Genomic DNA, 12,574 nt, shown 5'->3' on the forward strand with positions numbered 1-12,574 from the left:
ACGTCCCACGCCCCATCCGTGAAGAGCCCGAAACAGCACTGAGCCCTGCCCCGTGTGAGGATCGAACTCACGACCTTCAGATTATGAGACTGACGCGCTACCTACTGCGCTAACGAGGCTGGACGATGGCTGAGCTGCAGTATGAACTCACACGATATGATTTCAAATCAATCGGTGAGATCCACACCATCCGCTGTCACAATCCTGTCAACATCCAGGCTGTTACTGAGGTGCCTCTCTGTTTTGGAGACTCAAATGGATTTCAAGTCCAGCGACTTAACCACTCGGCCACGACTACACGCACAAACCTACCTTCTCCCGAACTGACACAGGCTCGTTCCCGCATCATTTCCAACCCAAAATCTCTCTGCGTGATTAATTTGCTATTTCTGTCTCTCTATATCGATCATCACCAGCTGATTCACTAAGAAAACAAGAGGTAGGAAAACTCAGCGGTAGATATGTGTCTCACGAGGCCGGTTAGCTCAGTTGGTTAGAGCGTGGTGCTAATAACGCCAAGGTCGCGGGTTCGATCCCCGTACGTGCCAGTGAGTCTCATCTTCACACACCCACTATTTCTAGTCTATCGACGCAGAAATACACATCATTATGAAAAGACGACCTATAAATAAATCAAAATTACTTCCACTTCTCTTTATTGGTGGAAATCGCAGAAATTAACGGAATTGTTTCATCTTCGGATGAACTTCCAAAAAGATTCTTCCGGGTTACAGGCGGGGATACTCACCCCTATACTAACGAGGAGCGGGAGCTCTGTTTCCTCTCAGGAGACGTTTCCTCTCGGGGCTGATATTTCAGGATTTGGCGATTTGGCTTTCATTTCGATTATCTTCAGAAACTTGTTCCCAGCTGTGGAACCGCTACTGCTCCCCCACAGAGGCTACTAACACGTTCGGAATCGATTATTTCAGCTTCGGTTTTGAGTTTTAAAACGCGTTAAGAAGTCCTTCCGACAGAGCATGGGCCAGGTGAGAGGAAATGGTGTTTTCACCGGTCTCGGATGTGTAAAGACGCCTATAAACTGTTAGTGAGTAATATAAATTCATTAATGGTGAAGTAATTAATTTCAGTTTGTAGTCTATTTCTGTTGTTTCCACTCTTGATGAAACCAGACAGTTGAGCCACTTTTAAAGACACAACTACACTAACGAGGAGCGCGTGTCTACCGCTGAGCGAGAGATCTGTTCACTGTCAGGAGACATTTCCTCTCAGGGCTGATCTTTTAGGTTTCAGCGTTTAGTTCATCTTCATCCTTCTTTTTGCAGGAGATTGTAATAACAATTACGGATTAAAAAAAAAATCTAACTCAGATTTTTGAAAAACTTCTAAAAGTTGACCGACTGCCCCTTTGGAAGGGAAATGTATATAAGATCTCTCTCCCTGCTTCAGAAACTGTCATCACACTGGAGAGAAGTTACACGTGTCCATACGCGCTTCTGACAGGAATCACAATAACATCGCAGTGAAAGCAAATGGCGTTTTCACCTGTTTAATTGCACGTTACTGTTGGAAAATACAACGGAATTCGTTATTCTTCTGATATGAGTTTAAACAAACGTTTAATTGTAAGTGAAGTCAGCTTGTTAAAAATGAAACCAGCGCCCCGTCGCAGAAACGTACCCCGGTCTCCCGCGTGAAAAGCGGGGATCCTCCTGTGCGCCATACTGACGGGGAGCGACCGCGGTGAAGTTAGCTTGAAGCTCGAAAGCGATTTTGGCCTGTAGCGTTTTCACGAAATCCCCTAGAGTTACGAGAACGATATTTAGGAATATAAATATATTATAATTCTGAGAAGTATAGGACTGACCTCTTTAACAACGCACGATGTGTAATTCTGCGTCTGTGAATTGAGAAACAGAGATGTCTGTTTTATAAAAGGCGAGAGAGTGGCATTCAAATCTGTCGCAGATGCGCTGGGTTATATAAGCAAAAAAATGTTTATGAAGAAGGTGAAATACTGCTGTGTATTTTCCTCTTGTTTAGCCGCCACTGCCGGCTATACACAGTATGATAATATTGCAAATATCGTATTATCTTCAGCTGCAAACAATTCCTTATAGTTACAAAATTTCACCTTAATATTCCATATTAAGTGGATTTAAAGATGATAAACAGTAGGAAAACAGGTTAAATGAAGATAATCGTTTCATCAACATCTACCGCTCCACGAGCGCTTTAGACTTTAACTTCAACACAGTGATCACTCGGCACTACTACACCGCGCTCAGTGATGACTGGGCTCTGTCTGCATTAGACATGCTCTTTCACAGCCTAGCCCACCTGCTCAGGACCTCCTCACTGTCTCTAAAGAAGAAATACACGTCACTGTGACAAGCCTGTCTTAGAAGTGCTCTGTGCTCTGTTTACAACAAAAACCACAGCCCGCTTGAATCTAGGTCTTACTGACAGAGAAATGTATTTTTTGAAATTCTTGGGCTAAACTTTTATTGTGTTGTTTTGTTGTGCTTCAGTCATCTGTTTGACCTTCCTCGCGGGGAAATTATAAAGACTCTACAGTTCGGACACCTACTCTGATATTTCGATCTTAAATTAAGGTCTGCTTCTTTTGACGGTCTAATTATGCAAAGAGTGTAAGACCCAAGTGCTCGTTTATTAAAGTCCGAGATCCTGACCGATTTGACTTTATACCGATAATTGCAGCAAATTAATGAAGAAAAGAGAAACACGAGAAAAAAACTGCTGCACACATGTGGCCAGTCTTAATGAGCTGTTGCTGTCAGACGTGTCTCTGTGTTAAACGCACAAGGACAAAACCAGCCCGGAGACTCCGATCGAGCACTGGGCTGTGCTTTTCTCCCTTGGAAAGGTCACGCATTCCGCGAGGTAGGCAAGAACACGCGTGTATGAGCGAACAGGACCCACCTGGCACGAGTGAATGACCCCCCCGCGAGCTCACTGGAAGGAGAGAGGGGAAGGGTGGGCTCGTTGGTTTAGTCCAAGCGAACGGCGCGAGTCTCACTGCACTGGTCTGTCTCCGGTCTCTGTGCGCGTGAACACCTGAAATTTGAGAAACCAGCTTTCACATGGCTCGTTGGTCTAGGGGTATGATTCTTGCTTCGGGTGCGAGAGGTCCCGGGTTCAAATCCCGGACGAGCCCGTCTTTTTTTCTATAATTGTAGGAAGACATATCCAGCCCTCCTCGGGAGCACAGCAGAGCGAGTGTCATGAGGTTATAGCCAGGTGCTGCAGCTGACGGGCTGACTGCTGGTTTACAAGATCCGGTGGTGGAGACACCTTCACCACTTGGAGTTTATCTGCTGCTCTCATGTATCATTATTTTAAAAAGGTGTGAGTGGACACCGAGCATCATAGCGAGGGATCGAACTGTGTTTATCGCGGACTAAACATCTCGTATTCGGCGTGGAAGTGAAGAACACGCGTGTGGGAGTGAACGTCCCACGCCCCATCTGTGAAGAGCCCAAAACAGCACCGATCCCTGCCCAGTGTGAGGATCAAACTCACGACCTTCAGATTATGAGACTGACACGCTACCTACTGCGCAATGGCTGAGCTGCAGTATGAACTCACACGATATGATTTCAACTCAAGCGGTGAGATCCACACCATCCGCTGTCACAATAAATCCCAATCTGTCATTTAGGATCCCAGCCATTCCGGAACAAACTGTTACTGGCTACAGCTGAACTAGTAAGCATTCCACTACACTGCAGTACTGTAGTACACTGTAAAAGATGAGAATGTCTCTGTGATATATTTATTATATTTCTATATTTTATACCGATAAAGAAAAGCTGTGCATGTCAGGAGTGGGATTCGAACCCTCACCTCCAGGGGAGACTGCGACCCAAACGCAGTGCCTTAGACCGCTCTGCCATCCTTACTTCTGACATCTTTGCCACCCGGTCCCATGAGGCACTGCGACCCCACTAAGTTTCTCGAGTATCACACTGGTATTAGAAATACAGCAAGACTCCGGCATTCAAATCTGTCGCAGATGCGCTGGGTTATATAAGCAAAAAAATGTTTATGAAGAAGGTGAAATACTGCTGTGTATTTTCCTCATTTTTAGCCGCCACTGCCGGCTACAGACAATATGATAATATTTCAAATATCGTATTATTTTCAGCTGCAAACAATTCCTTATAGTTACAACATTTCATCTTAATATTCCATATTAAGTGGATTTAAAGATGATAAACAGTTGAAAAGCAGATTAAATGAAGATAATCGTTTCACCAACATCTACGGCTCCACAAGCGCCACCTAGCGATGGTCTTTGCTCAGTGAATCAGCACTGTGCTACTGGCGCTGTGTGATGAGAAATGACGCGCGTTCTGAGGGGCGCCTTGTTCCTCTCCAGGCCATTACTGAGGCGCCTCTCTATCACCTTAACCACTCGGCCACGACTACCCGCACAACCCCGCCTTCTCCCGAACTGACACGGGCTCGTTCCCGCGTTATTTCCATTCCAACCCGCTCTCTTCGTGCTCAGTTTTGAGATTTCTATCTCTCTATACCGATAATCACCAGCGGATTCACTAAGCAAACACAAAAGGTAGCGAAACAGCCCCACTGTTTCCTTTCAAGAGCTGTAGAGTCTCAGAAGTTCCCGAGGGTTTAGATAAATTAAACTTGAATTGCCTTTTTTGAACTTCACCCATCAGATGGCTCATAAAAACCAAACGCATCTGCGACAGATTTGGCAGGAGAGAGGGGAAGGGTAGGCTCGTTGGTCAGTCGAACCAACTGCACTCACTGCAGTGGTCTGTCTCCGGGTCTCTGTGCGTGAAGAACACCTGTGAAACTTGAGGTGAAAGATTTTGTACGGCTCGTTGGTCTAGGGGTATGATCCTTTTTTTGGCTTTGGGATTTGAACACCCTAAGCGAGAATCATGTCCCTAGACCAACGAGCCACAAGGTGCTTGTAGTCATGTACAGTAGATATATGTTCATATGCTGTAGACTATATATATATAGTTTCTCATATACGAGTGTGATTTGGGTTTGAAACATGTCATCCAATAATGTAGCGAACAGCCGGCAATATTGGACAGCCCTTCCCTCCTGTGGCATCGATCCCACTACCTCTTGCATGCCAAGCGAATGCTCTACCATTTGAGCTAATCCCCCTTGCGTTGATTGTAATCAGCTCTGTCCCATGCACATAATTCAGGGCGGGAGAGGGACACACTCTCAGTCCCAGGAACCGCACAGTAACCAGGACGATCACAGGTCCGAGTTTAAATACCAGAGTGACACCGGCTGGCGAATCCCACTGGTGACACAGATTCTCTTATGTTGTCTCCTTAGAGCACTAATGATAGAAGTCTACATGTACATGGAAATGTTCATAATGTCTACAACACTACGTATTTTAAATTACAGGTTTTATTCAGTAGTAAGTTTACTGTTACCCATGATGAACCGGTGTCCAGTCCCAGTGTTGGGGTCCTTGCTCGGGGTCCCCTGAACCCCACAGTCACCTGGATGATTAGGTCCGATGAGTCACCGCGCTGTCGTGAGGAATTTACCTTCCCGAGGGACTAAGTGCAGGTTGGGTCATTTAAAAAAAATCATTTTTCATTCTCCACTTCATTCCCCATTTGATGAAATTGAGTGTCTCTGTTTACTGTGCAACTGAATACATTTCATGTAGAAAAATGACGGTTTGATTTGACTTTATACCGAAATTTAGCAGCAAATAAATGACAAAAAACACAAAACTCGAGAAAAAACTGCTGCACATACTGCACACATGTGGCCAGTCTTAATGAGCTGTGTGATCTGTTGCTGTCAGACGTGCTTCTGTGGTAAACGCACAAGGACAAAAACAGCCTGGAGACTCCGATCGGCTAATGCGGCTGTGCTTTTCTCCCTTGGAAAGGTCACGCATTCCACGAGGTAGGCAAGAACATGAGTGTATGAGCGAACAGGAGCTGCCCTTGTCAGAAGAGCAAAAGAGACCACAGTCCTGCCCCGTGTGAGGATCAAGCTCACAACTTTCAGATTATGAGACTGACGCACTACCTACTGCGCTAACGAGGCCAGACGTGGCAGTGCTCTTGAAAACGAGCCACTCAGGGATTTCAAGCGTCTGTTCCCTAATCTAGCGATGCTCCCTGCTGGATATTGAATCCGCCTTTTGATCTCACCAATACTTTTTCTCCTTGATTCTGTTGGGAGTCCGTCTTTGAGATCTCACCTCGCACAAGTCCTTCTGGCTGAAGTGGCCTCCCTGCCTCAGTAGCGAGCCCTCGTCAGCCACCGACACGTCTGCGGCTCGCTTGGCCCTCCGACTCCCGATCTGCGGAGATGAGATTTCAGCAGAGAACGCCGGAGCCACGCTTCATGCGAAGAGAAGATGAGCAGGAGGAGCGGCTGTTGAACGCTTAACAATCGCACAGCGCTCTCTCCGCAAGGAGCGAATGTGGATACAGGAGATCTGTCGGCACACAGAGCTCTAAACTCACTCCTGGAAGAGGCAGAAGGATGCTCTACCAGCTGAGCTCACCCCCCTTTATTATTGGACATTATTTTTTTTAATTAGTAACTTAATATAACTTAATATGCAGGACACACTAATGTAGGATTCTGACTTTGTCGATCTGCTGTTTGTATATAAGTGAACGTCCCTCACTATTGAAAGATCGGTGGGTTTGGTTTTCTTCTGTTCACCACAGAAGTCCCACCTCCGGCTCTGTCCCGATCCGAAGCAGTCGGCTCAGTTCGCCTGGGGTTCCGAGCCGGACTCGGACCTGAAAGAGCTGTTCTATTCTTTCACAGGCAGCGTACAAAACTTTCAGGGGGAGCTGTCACAGTCTAATATTTTCAGAAACCAACATCATGAGTCAGTGTTGATCGTGAACTAGATTTCAATAATGACACACAATTACATCTTTCAAATCCATTTAGAATGGCGTCGGAAAGAATCATTTCAAATTGTTAAACAATCCACTAACCAGATTTCTCATAGGGGCCTACAGACGTCGAGGAGTGACGATCAGTTTCTCTTTTATGGAGAAAAATAATTTTATTGGAACAAAGGGGTTTAAAATGAGCAGTTCGAAAGTAATTAAACTGGTTCTGTGTGCCTCTTTGCTTTCCTCCTGTACTCTAAATCCTGATGTGATTGTGTTCCCAGCTGATTTAATTGTTGGAAATAAACAAAGGTCAAGTGTTACCTGGTGTCCCGTCCTGTCTCTTGAGTGTGACAGTGCGCAGTGTCTTGAGCCACAGGGTGGTTTTTTAGGTGAAGGGGGCTGCAGCTCATGTCCTCCAGTGCCCTGTTGCAGTGTAGGGTGTTGGCCAGAGCGCCCCCTAGTGGTCCCCCAGCACTAGGTCTAGCTGCAGCCTGCCTGTCCTGGAGGGAGGTCTCCTGTAGCAGGACTGAGTTGCCCCCAATTGCCTGCTGGGCTCGGGAGCAGAGAGGGGGTCCCCAGCCCGGGTACTGGGGAGCCCTGGTCCAGTTGAGTCTTGTGGCGATGATGCTGAAAGGGAGAGAGGAATGGGGTTTAGTTGGAGATGGAGATTTGAATGGCCGTTCCTGAGGCGCCTCTCTGTCAGCCGACATGATCAGCAACCGGTCGAGTTCAAGCGCAGGATCACGAATGACGAGAACTGTGACACAGAGACACTCCCTGTCAGATAGAAAGATAGGACAGACGTGCAGCCCAGTCTGATAGGAATGCAAATGTTAATTGATGTTATTTGAATCTAACATAAGGGAAAAACAGACACACGTAGTCAACAGGATTCAAACATGCATGGGGAGACCGCAATGGATTTCTAGTGCATCACCTTAACCACTCCGCCATGACTACACACACATCCCCAACTCCTCGTGAACTGACCCAGGCTCGTTCCCGCATCATTTCCAACCCAACATTTCTCTGCGTGATTAATTTGCTATTTCTCTCTCTATATATCGATCACCACCAGCGGATTCACTAAGAAAGCAAAAGGTAGGAAAACTCAGCGGTAGATAGCTGACTTACGAAGCCGGTTAGCTCAGCTGGTTAGAGCGTGGTGCTAATAACCTCAAGGTCATGTGTTTGATCCCCTTACAGGTCAGTGAGTCTCATTCTCACACACCCACTATTTCTAGTCTACTGACGCAGAAATACACATCATGATGAAAAGACGACCTATGAAGAAATCAAAATTACTTCCACTTCTCTTTATTGGTGGAAATTGTAGAAAATAACGGAATTGTTTCGTCTTCGGATGAACTTCTAAAATGGTTCTCCCGCGGGACAGGCGGGGAGACTCACCCCTATACTAACGAGGAGCGGGAGCTCTGTTTCCTGTCAGGAGACGTTTCCTCTCGGGGCTGATCGTTCAGGATTTGGCTTTCATTTCGATTATCTTCAGGAACGTGTTCCCAGCTGTGGTACCGCTACTGCTCCCCCACAGACGCTACTAACACGTTTGGAAACGATTATTTCAGCTTCGGTTTTGAGTTTTAAAACGCGTTAAGAAGTCCTTCCGACAGAGCATGGGCCAGGTGAGAGGAAATGGTGTTTTCACTGGCTCTCGGATGTGTAAAGACGCCCATAAACTGGTAGTGAATACTACCTCCCAAAGGGGAGATGGGTATCGAACACGGGCTCGTTCCCGCATCATTTACACTCCAACCTGCTCTCTTCGTGTTTAATTTACTATTAATTGATTAAATGATTCTCGCTTTGGGTGCGAGAGGTCCGGGGTTCAAATCCCGGACGAACCCGTCTTTTTTTCTATTGTAGCAAGACATATCCAGCCCTCCTCAGTAGCACAGCAGAGCAAGTGTCATGAGGTTATAGCCAGGTGCTGTAGCTGACGGGCTGACTGCTGGTTTACAACATCCGGTCGTGGAGACACTGCTCTCATGTATCATTATTTTAAAAATGTGCGAGTGGACACCGAGCATAATAGCGAGGAATCGAATCTTGTTTATCGCGGACTTATCACCTCGTATTCGGCGTGGAAGTGAAGAACACACACTTGTGAATGTGAACGTCTCATGCCCTATCTGTGAAGAGCCCAAAACGGCACTGATCCCTGCCCCGTGTGAGAATCAAACTCACGACCTTCAGATTATGAGACTGACGCACTACCTACTGCACTAACAAGGCTGGATGGTGGCTGTGCTCCAGCTCATGTTGAAATGAACATTAAATATATGAACATTATTTCCGTGTGACTGTGACCATATTATATACACCTCGCTCAGTGATGACCGGGCTCTGTCTACATTAAACATGCTCTTTCACAGCCTGGCCCACCTGCTCAGGACTTTTTCACAGTCTCTTAAGAAGATTTACACGTCATTGTGACAAGCCTGTCTTAGATTTTTTTGATTTTTTAACTTCTCATTAACAACGCAGGATGTATAATTCTGCATCTGTGAATTGAGAAAGAGAGGTGTCTGTTTTATAGAAGGTTAGACAGTGGCCCGTACAGGGATCAAACCCACGATCCTAGTGTTATTAGCACCACACTCTAACAAACCGAGCTAAACAGCCTCCTGCTGCAACTTTTCTGATTTGTTGCTGTCAGACGTGCTTCTGTTTTAAACGCACAAGGACAAAAACAGCCCGGAGACTCCGATCGAGCACTGGGCTGTGCTTTTCCCCCTTGGAAAGGTCACGCATTCCACGAGGTAGGCAAGAACATTCGTGTAGGAGCCGCCTGTGTCAGAAGAGTAAAAGGGACTACATCCCTGCCCCATGTGGGGATCAAACTCACAACCTTCAGAGTATGAGACTGATGCGCTACCTACTGCGCTAACAAGGCTAGATGGTTAGCTGTAACTCAGACCATATTCCCCCAAAAGATTAAAAGGCCGGGCTGAAGAAAAGGGAAGATCTCATTTTCATAACTCACCGGACAAGAGACCAGAACACCACGCTGGTGTGGTGTTCAAGAGACCAGAGTTGACAGGTTTCACCTTTGGAGTAGCAGTTAGATTAGTCGGAAAAAGGAAATTCGTATAACATCTCTCCACATTTTCATTCTCATTTCTGTGAAAAATCATATTACCAGGCTGAACTGTAAACAGAGGTCATGACCAACAACAGACACGTGCTCCTTGTTAGTATAGTGGTGTCACGCAGGAGACTGGGGTTTGGTTCCCCAATGGGGAGATGGGTTACTTTTTAACCACCTCACTTAAGTTTTAAAAAAATAACGTGTGTTTAAAAGTTCATCCGAACATTTTATTCTGATTTTTATTCGTTGTTTATTCATCCGAAGAAGAAACAACTCTGTTAGTTTGTTAATCTACGTTAATTCTATGAATTGATTACTTAGACGTGTCCAATGACATGACTTCTCTTCTTACAGGTGAGTAATTACAAGAGTTTGAGCCCCGTTCATGGTGAAATGTTAAACAATCGGCAATCTGTGCGGGAAGGAGCACCTCTAAAAAGAGCACCGGGGCACAAGCTTGTCTTTAATCCCAATGATGGTCTTCACTAGAGGCACGGGGTCGATCCACACTTCTCACACAGGCTTTTTTCCCTTCGTGTGTGAAAGTATTTCATGTGTGATTGAAAATGAGACAAAGTCCAGTCTCCGGTTAGAGCTGAAACAGCAATCCAGAACATGACGCCTGCTTGAGTCTAGATCTGACTCAAAAATAAACTCATTTTATTCTTTATTATTGGACATTATTTTTTTAATTAGTAACTTAATATGCAGGACACACTAATATAGGATTCTGACGTTGTTGATCTGCTGTTTGTATATAAGTGAACGTCCCTCACTCTTGAATTGGTGGAAAGATCGGTGGGTTTGGTTTTCTTCTGTTCATCATAGAAGTCCCGCCCTCGGTTCTAACGACCCGCAGCTTCCGGCTCTGTCCCAATCCGAAGCAGTCGGTTCAGTTCGCCTGGGGTTCCGATCCAGAATTGGACCTGAAAGAGCTCTTCTTTTCTTTCACACGCAGTGATCAAAACTCTCACAGTTAATGATGTTTTCAGGAACAATAATCACGCATCACGGGAACAAGTAAACATTTATTCCTGCTGAAAAGAGAAGAGAAGACACAACGTTTCGGCTGCGGAGCCTTCTTCGGGTGTCGGGAACGGATCATCAGTCACTGTCGATCATTAATTGCATTTCAAAAATCACACACAGTTACATCTCACAAAACATCTAATTAAAATCTGTAATTCCACAGGAATGGGCGATGAAGCAACAACAAGGTGACACCTGCAACACCGGAACTGGACACCAGTCCATCTCAGGTCACAGAAAATTTATTACTGAATAAAATCTGTAATATCACAAGAATTATTGATGAAGCAGAAACACATTAATTGTCATTTGACCTGAATGAATCCATTGAGAAGCATGAGCCCCAGTGGCCTAATGGATAAGGCACTGGCCTCCTAAGCCAGGGATTGTGGGTTCAAGTCCCATCTGGGGTGTCTCCTTTTAAGAGCTCTGTGATGAGTGAACAACTTGACTGTGTATGTTAATCATTTTTATTTTATATAGTGCCTTTAAAAGTGGCTTCTCAAAGCACTTTATAGAATGACCACAACAATAAATGTCTACATGGGTTCAATCCCCACTCCTGGTAGACTCTTGTTATGAACTTGAGTTTTTAATCCACTTTGAGGTCAAATCAAATCCAATCAAAGTTTATTTATCAAATGCACAACAATACGGCGTGCAGCAGTAGTTACTGGCAATGAAATGTCTTTTTCTGCAAGCTCACAAAAATTACAAGAATCACAAAAATTCACAAAAACACAAAAATCACAAAATTGAGGTTACATTTTGAAATTGAATAAAACTCAATGTGAGTAGAGCTGTTATGTGTCCATGGTGTATACAGTATATACATGTAGTGCAGTTATGCTGAATATAGTGAGAATTGTGTGTCCATGTAGCAATTACAGGTGATTTGCTAAGGAGCTACAGGTTGGCTATTTAGCAGTCTTATTGTCTGGAGGTAGAAGCTGTTCCATAGTCTGTTAGACTTGGACCGAATGCTTTGGTACCGTTTACGGACTACAAACTGCAATTTGTGCCAAGCCATGCAGAGTCTTACAGGTGAGCATAAGGATCTTAAAGTCCACACGGAATTGGACAGGAAACCAGTGCAAGGACTCCAGGACGGGAGTAATGTGATCACTTGCATTAGACCTGGTCAGGATTCTGGCTGCTGAGTTTTGGACATACTGGAGTTTGTTCACTGTGGATTTAGATACCCCAGCGAGTGGAGGGTTACAGTAGTCGGTTTGGGAAAACAGAAAGTAGTTAATTGCAGTTTGTAGTCTGTTTCTGTTGTTTCTGCTCTTGATGAAGAACAGACGCAGGTGGGAGCGTCTCTCTGAGGAACAGTCCCGTCACCCCACAAGAGAGAAGACCAGTCGATCAGATGTGCTCTGACACGGCAACATGAGGAAAGCTGTGTGTCAGGAGTGACACAGAGGGATCCCCTACCAGATGAAATGGTACACTAAACACAACTTTCACGACTTGTGAAAAGTATCACAACCTCTAGATAAATGCATCAGTGAGCTCATTATTTTTTTCTGACACTCAGCGTTTTGATTGATGCGCAATTACGCACCATCTG

At 45.3% G+C, this 12,574-nt stretch overlaps 6 non-coding genes across 6 annotated transcripts; 3 read left to right on the forward strand and 3 right to left on the reverse strand.

The window, feature by feature from the left end:
- Nucleotides 1-46: 46 nt before the first annotated feature.
- Nucleotides 47-119, reverse strand: trnam-cau (transfer RNA methionine (anticodon CAU)). Its single transcript has one exon. It is a non-coding gene; the product is annotated as a tRNA-Met (tRNA).
- A 355-nt stretch (nt 120-474) lies between these two features.
- trnai-aau (transfer RNA isoleucine (anticodon AAU)) lies at nt 475-548 on the forward strand. The gene has a single exon. It is a non-coding gene; the product is annotated as a tRNA-Ile (tRNA).
- Nucleotides 549-3,067: 2,519 nt separating this feature from the next.
- trnap-cgg (transfer RNA proline (anticodon CGG)) lies at nt 3,068-3,139 on the forward strand. Its single transcript has one exon. It is a non-coding gene; the product is annotated as a tRNA-Pro (tRNA).
- Nucleotides 3,140-9,043: 5,904 nt separating this feature from the next.
- trnam-cau (transfer RNA methionine (anticodon CAU)) lies at nt 9,044-9,116 on the reverse strand. The gene has a single exon. It is a non-coding gene; the product is annotated as a tRNA-Met (tRNA).
- A 588-nt stretch (nt 9,117-9,704) lies between these two features.
- Nucleotides 9,705-9,777, reverse strand: trnam-cau (transfer RNA methionine (anticodon CAU)). Its single transcript has one exon. It is a non-coding gene; the product is annotated as a tRNA-Met (tRNA).
- A 1,564-nt stretch (nt 9,778-11,341) lies between these two features.
- Nucleotides 11,342-11,414, forward strand: trnar-ccu (transfer RNA arginine (anticodon CCU)). Its single transcript has one exon. It is a non-coding gene; the product is annotated as a tRNA-Arg (tRNA).
- Nucleotides 11,415-12,574: the final 1,160 nt, after the last annotated feature.

Source organism: Atractosteus spatula, chromosome 5, assembly GCF_055471065.1.
Source record: "Atractosteus spatula isolate fAtrSpa1 chromosome 5, fAtrSpa1.hap1, whole genome shotgun sequence".
Classification (NCBI taxonomy): Eukaryota; Metazoa; Chordata; class Actinopteri; order Semionotiformes; family Lepisosteidae; genus Atractosteus; species Atractosteus spatula.